Raw genomic sequence first — 6,922 nt, 5'->3', positions numbered from 1 at the left:
AGCATTTGTTGCAGTTGAGACAAATTTTGCAGAGGTTGAGAGAAGAAAAGGTGTTAATCGATATCAAGAAGTGTACTTTCATGAAGAATGAGTTAGTCTATTTGGGATTTGTGATATCTGAGGATGGTTTGAAGATGGACCCTGAGAAAGTAAAAGCAATTGTTGAGTGGCCTACACCAGAAAGCATTGGAGAGGTAAGATCATTTCATGGATTGGCTAGTTTTTATCGGAAGTTCATAAAAAATTTCAGTTTAATTTGTAACCTTATGACTGAGACCATGAGGGGAGATCAGAAGGAATTCAAGTGCACCACCGGAGAAAACAAAAGTTTTGAACTGTTGAAGTAGAAATTGACTAAGAAGCCTATGTTAGCTTTACCGGATTTCAATAAAGTATTTCAAGTGGATTGTGATGCAACTGGAAAAGTAATAGGAGCAGTCTTGAGTCAGGAAGGGAGAGCAGTAGCTTATTTTAGTGAGAAGTTGAATGATGCCCGAAGGAGATATTCAGTGTATGATCAGGAGTTTTATGCCATATTTCAAGCCTTGAAGAAATGTAGACATTACCTATTGCCGAAGGAATTTGTGTTGTATACAGATCATCAAGCTTTGCAATATTTGAACAGTCAGAGTAAGTTGAATTAGAGACATATGAGATGGGTAGAACTCTTGCAGAGTTACACCTTTGTGTTGAAGCATAGAAGTGGGAAATTTAACAAAGTTGTTGATGCATTGAGTAGGAGAAGGAATTTGCTAATAGAGATGAGAGTGACATTATTAGGATTTGAGGAATTGAAGACTTTGTATGATGATGACCAGGATTTTGCCGAACCTTAGAAAATTGTAGAGAACCGGTTATGGTAGATAAAAGCAAGTGGTTGGATCACTTCATTCAAGATGGAATGTTATTCAGAGGAGTTCAGTTGTGCATACCTAAGAGTTCTATGAGGAAGAATCTGATAAAGGAGAAACATATAGTGGAGGATTAGCTAGACATTTTGGCATTGACAAAATAGTAGCATTGGTGAGTGAGCAGTACTTTTGGCCCCAGATTCATAAGGATGTTAAGAAATATGTGCAAATTTGTAGAATTTGTCAAGTTGAAAAGGGTAGTAGTCAGAATGTGGGATTGTATAAACCTTTGATAGTACCGGTAAGACCTTAGGAGGATACAATCATGGATTTTGTACTTGGATTACCTAAAACACCGAGAGGGAATGATTCTATATTTGTGGTAGTGGATGTATTCTTGAAGATGGCTCATTTCATACCTTGTAAGAAGAGATCAGATGCATTGCATGTAGCAGACCTATTTTTCAAAGAAGTAGTGAGATTGCATGAACTACCTAAGAGCATAGTTTTAGATAGAGACACTAAGTTTGTTGGCTATTTTTTTAGAACACTTTGGAAGAAGATGGAGACAGTTTTGAAGTTTAGTTCTACTTTTCATCCATAGACTGATGGATAGACAGAAGTAGTTAACCGGAGCTTGGGAATTTGTTGAGATGTTTAGTTGGTGATAAAACTGGAATTTGGGATTTGATCCTTGCACAAGCAGAGTTTCCCTACAAAAATTCAGTAAACAGGAGTATTTAAGAACACCTTTTGAGATAGTTATCGGAGTGCATCCTAGAGGTACATCAAAATGAAGATATATTAGCAATGAAGACCGAACAAGTTCAGAAGCAGAATATTTTGCAGATCACATGGCAGCCTTGCATATTCAGGTTAATCAGCATTTGGAAGACATGAACAACAAGTATAAGGAGAAGGAAGATGAGAAAAGGGGACATAAGGAATTTAAAGTTGGCAATGAAGTGATGGTATATCCAAGAAAAGAAAGATTCCTAGTTGGAACTTATAACAAATTGCAGATGAAGAAGTTTGGACCTTGCAGGATTTTGAGGAAGTTCAGTTCTGGGAATGCATATGAAGTGGAGTTACCGGATAGTCTGACTATTTTACTTGCGTTTAACATTAGAAATCTTCATGAGTATCATGAACTAGTTTTCAATGAGGATAGTATCGCAGACTTGGAGAAATAGATGCCCCAGAAGGAACCGGATCAGATTGAGGAAATTTTGGATAGTAGGATTGGGCGAAGTACCCAGAGCAATCAATATAAGGAGTATCTTATGAAGTGGTAGGACAGACTAGTTGAAGATTCATCTTGGATTTCTCAAGCAGAGGTAGACCGCCTTGGTTTTCCTCTGACCCCAGCAAAGTGAGAGGCTCACTTTTTCAATAACCCCGGTGTCTGATGCAGGAGCATCCCCAGTTCATAGCAATCTTGCATCAACCAAAAACATTTTCCTTTCTGTTTTGCTTTCTATTTGCAGTTTCAGCATTTCTTTTTGTGTGTCCCGATTTTGGTTCACTGGATCCTGTGGAGTTGGATTCTACTTAAAGACTTGATCATCTTTCTTATTTCAAGACCGCATCGCATTTGGATCATTTTTCAACAAGATATCATTATCGGTTTCCTTGACAGTTTCTTGTTACCTATTGCTTGGACCTATTTTGGTGATCTACCAGAACCCCTTCTAAAGCTTGCAGAGCCTTGGGCATTGATTCCAGTGTACCTTGGCATGTGGTCGACCTTTAATTGTGATCTACACTTCATCCTTTGGGATTTTCGGAGGAATCTCTTGGCAGAGGCAACCTTGTTGATTTTACACGTGAGGTCTTGTTCTTCGTGTTTTGATCCCTTTTCTAGGCCGACTGGATCCTTTGGATTGTATATGTAATTGTAATGGGTTAATGCAGGATCTAGCGGGGGCAAAAAGTGGCGATGTGAAAAAAATAGCCTCCTTCACTCGCCTAAAAAATGCGAAAATCTGTGTTGACTTTTTGCTTGACCTAGGTGTCAGTACACCTTGGCTTGGTAGTTACCTATGCAAATCGGATATCCGATTTTTATTTTTAATTTTAATTTAAAAAATATATTATACACTACATATTATATAATATATAATATATATAATATAATAATATATTATATAATATTAATATAATAATATATTATATAATACGTATTATATAATATATTATTATTTTATATTATATTATAATATAATAATATATTATATAATACGTATTGTATTATATATATTATATAATATATAATATTATATAATACAATATTATATTATATAATATATAATTATATTTTATAATATAATACAATATGTATTGTATAATATAATAATATATTATAATATATATAATATAATACAATACTATAATATATTATATAATACATATTATATAATATACTATAGTATTGTATTATATTATATATATTATAATATATAATATTGTATTATATTATATATATTATAATATATAATATAATATTATATTATATATTATATAATACGTATTATATAATATATAATATTATATTATATATTAAAATATATATAATATATAATTATATTTTATAATATAATACAATACGTATTATATAATATAATAATATATTATATAATATATTATTATATTATATATGTTGTTTTAAAATAATTATGTATAAAAATCAGATATCTGATTTTTTGAGACAAATATATTTTGGCAGTGACAGCCCGTGAGTCAAAAATGACTCACGAGCTACACGATTTTATTAAAATCCGATATCCGGTGTTTTGGCAAAAAATTGCTAAAAAATAGATTGAAAGGTAAGAATTTTATTATTTTCAATCATTTTCATTCATTTTTTGTATTTTTTGTTAATGTTTATTTGATTTTTCATTGAAAATATGGCTTTTTTCATGAAAACTAGGTTTTTTTAAATCAAATACCTAATTGTTTAAATTTGTTAACTAAATTTAATTGTTTACATTCAATTAGGTTAAAAATGGGGGATAATAATGAAAACACTGACCAACCACAACTGCAACAACCAAACCCTCATTTGCCAAACCCCCCCTCTATTCAGAATTTGATTGCACAAAATTTGAATGAATTGAGGGGGGTTGTAGAAGTATATCGTAGGATCCCTCGTCTAAACCCAATGTTTGATCCTCTCACATCAATCATAAAGAGTATGAAAACCATGACTGAGGAGCAAAATTCTGCCCTTTTGTGGTGAGATTCTATGAGGGAAAAATATGCAGATGGCTTGTCGTATAAGGATATCAAGGATCTCAAGATATCCAAAGCCACTATCGCCTCATTGTTTGTCAATCCCCGCACTTGTCAACCTGTAGATTCCAAAAAATGAAACTTTCTATTAAATGGTGCACAAATGATGGTGTTGTGAAAAATTTTTGGGATCGTTGGTGGATGGTTTTCGACAAACCACCCTACAAAAATCTTGATATCCCCTTCTATTTCATAAAAAAATTGTATGCTGAGTTTGTTTTACGCAAACATGTGAACTACTTTGACATCCAACCTTTCTAGGGTGTAGGTTTAGGTATGCCCCAAAATAGACCTGGGGCAGTCAGAGCAGTCCAGCGCCCATATGTTCCCCCTCCTCCTATTGATCCCCCACCTATAGTGCAGCATCCAGATATCATTTGTGAGGTGACTTCACGGACCATATCGACCATTCACTCTTTGAGTAACCTTTTGGTTTCTCAGGTTGGGTCAGTAGCTTAACCTACTCTTGATGGTAGTGGTTCATCTGGTGGCATTGACACATCATCCTCGGCTCCACACATATGTGTGCCCCATAGTTGTGTCATGTGTCGGCACATATGCTTGGGTCCAGTTGGATAGCCTGTTGATCCTCCTATGGACAGTACAGATTATGAGGTGCATGAGATGCATGATGCACCAAATATTATTACACAGACTGGAGGATACCCTAGGGAGTCCTCACATGCTAGCAGCGAGGAGGCACCGTCATCATACATTGATGTAGTGGTAAGATTTGTATTTTCACAAGTCATGTTATATTTTAATAAAATATTTATAATCTAGATAATATTAAGTACTAATTTTTATTTACATGGTCTATTTAACAGTTGATGACCGAGGAGGAGTTGAGACAGATTTAGGAGGGCACCTTGTCAACCATTTCATTTGGCCTTGATAGCTTGACGGTACATATATTATTGCACCTAGTCGTTTATATTTTATTGTACATACATGGTCATCATTTATATTGGTATTAATTAGATTATGTAGTAACTTGCATGTATATCTTATTTTACTCTTGTAGGGCACAAGCAATACGAGTGCGGGGCAGTGTGATTTAGGATCTAGTAGTGCAATTGGAGACAAGGGAAAGGTAATTGAATGTAAATATGATTGAATGAATAGTTTAAATAACTTATAGTGATTATACATGTCTAGACATAGATTGATAGTTTCATATACATGTTGTGTATATATATAGAGAATTCTTGGCTTCACATCCTTGATGACTACACCCAGTATACCTGAGGAAGAGATGCCTCGAGTAGATGTGTGTTTATTTTATTTTTTGATTAGTAGATATAATTTGTTATTATCAGTGACAATTATATGCTAACTTGTATCAATGTCATGTTTCTGAACATATGTAGGTTGTGTATGAAAATATTCAAAGCATACCTCCTCTACCGAAGACATACATCAAGAGTCCTGCAAAGCTAAAGAGAAAATGTGGAGATGAGGTAAACATGAATAGTTCAATTATAGTTCATTTTTATGTTAACTTTTCGAATGTGAATTATATAATATAACTAATATTAATTGTGGTTTGTTTTTCTTGTGCGGGATCCTTCGGAGCTAAGTAGTGCGGCGAAGAGGATCAATTTTGATGATCCATCAACAGCTTAGGATGTTATAGATAGTTTTGGGATGTTTACATGTCTAGTTGGCATGTATATTTTGTATATGGACATACATTCACGTATTTAGAGATACATTTTGTTTCGGTTGGCGTTTATGCCATATTTGTGTATGGATATACATTTGTAATCATTTGATATATATATATATATATAAGTTGATATTCGATCATATAAATTATTGCTCATCTATGCGTGGTGTTATCATGGAAATCTTTAATCTTCATTCCAATAATTAACAATGGTTAATAATGGTTATTTAATGAACAATACAATTTATTTCATTTTATCATAACTGTTGTTTGTATAATGAATAATATAATTCATTTAATGAACAATACAATACAATTCATTTAATGAACAATAAAAATCATTTAATCAACAATAAAATATAATTCATTTAATGAACAATACAATACAATTCATTTAATAAACAATACTTGATACAATTCATTATTACCCTATGCATGGTCCTATTTTTCCCCTCACCTTGGTCGAATGCTCGGAGTTTTATCAGGGCAGCAATTTTTCGATTGGCGAAAAAATTGTCAGTCTCACTCCATCGAATGTTGTCGTGTGGCCAATTTCTCATTCATCTCGTCGCGATGAAAAACCGTTAGCTCCAACATGTCCAATTAAGCATTATTACCCTATGCATGCTCCTATTTTCCCCCCCACTCGGTACAACGCTCAGGGTCATACCCTACCGGCGTCGTCCCTTGAGCGCCCTAAATGCTCAAAATTGTCAAACTTTCACGGGCCCTAACTCAAAATCTGTGGCACCTACAAACAATCCATTTGAACCTATGGGGCCATGAGAGGAGTCCCTACAAAAGCCTATCTTGGTTTTTCAAATTGCCCTACGGTTTTATTAGGGCAGCAATTTTTTGGTTGGCGAAAAAATTGTCAGTCTCACTCAATTGAATGTTGTCGCATGGCCAATTTCTCGTTCAGTTCATCACGATGAAGAACCGTCAGCTCTGACATGTCCATTTAGGATTTATTACCCTATCCATGCTCCTATTTCCCCCCCCCCCACTCAGTCAAATGCTCGGGGTCATACCCTACCGGCGTCATCCCTTGAGTGCCCTAAGTGCTCAAAATTGTCAAACTTTGACGGGCCCTAACTCAGAATCTATCGCA

The sequence above is a fragment of the Cryptomeria japonica genome, chromosome 1 (genome assembly GCF_030272615.1).
Source record: "Cryptomeria japonica chromosome 1, Sugi_1.0, whole genome shotgun sequence".
NCBI lineage: Eukaryota > Viridiplantae > Streptophyta > Pinopsida > Cupressales > Cupressaceae > Cryptomeria > Cryptomeria japonica.
Note: the sequence above shows the minus strand (reverse complement) of the source record.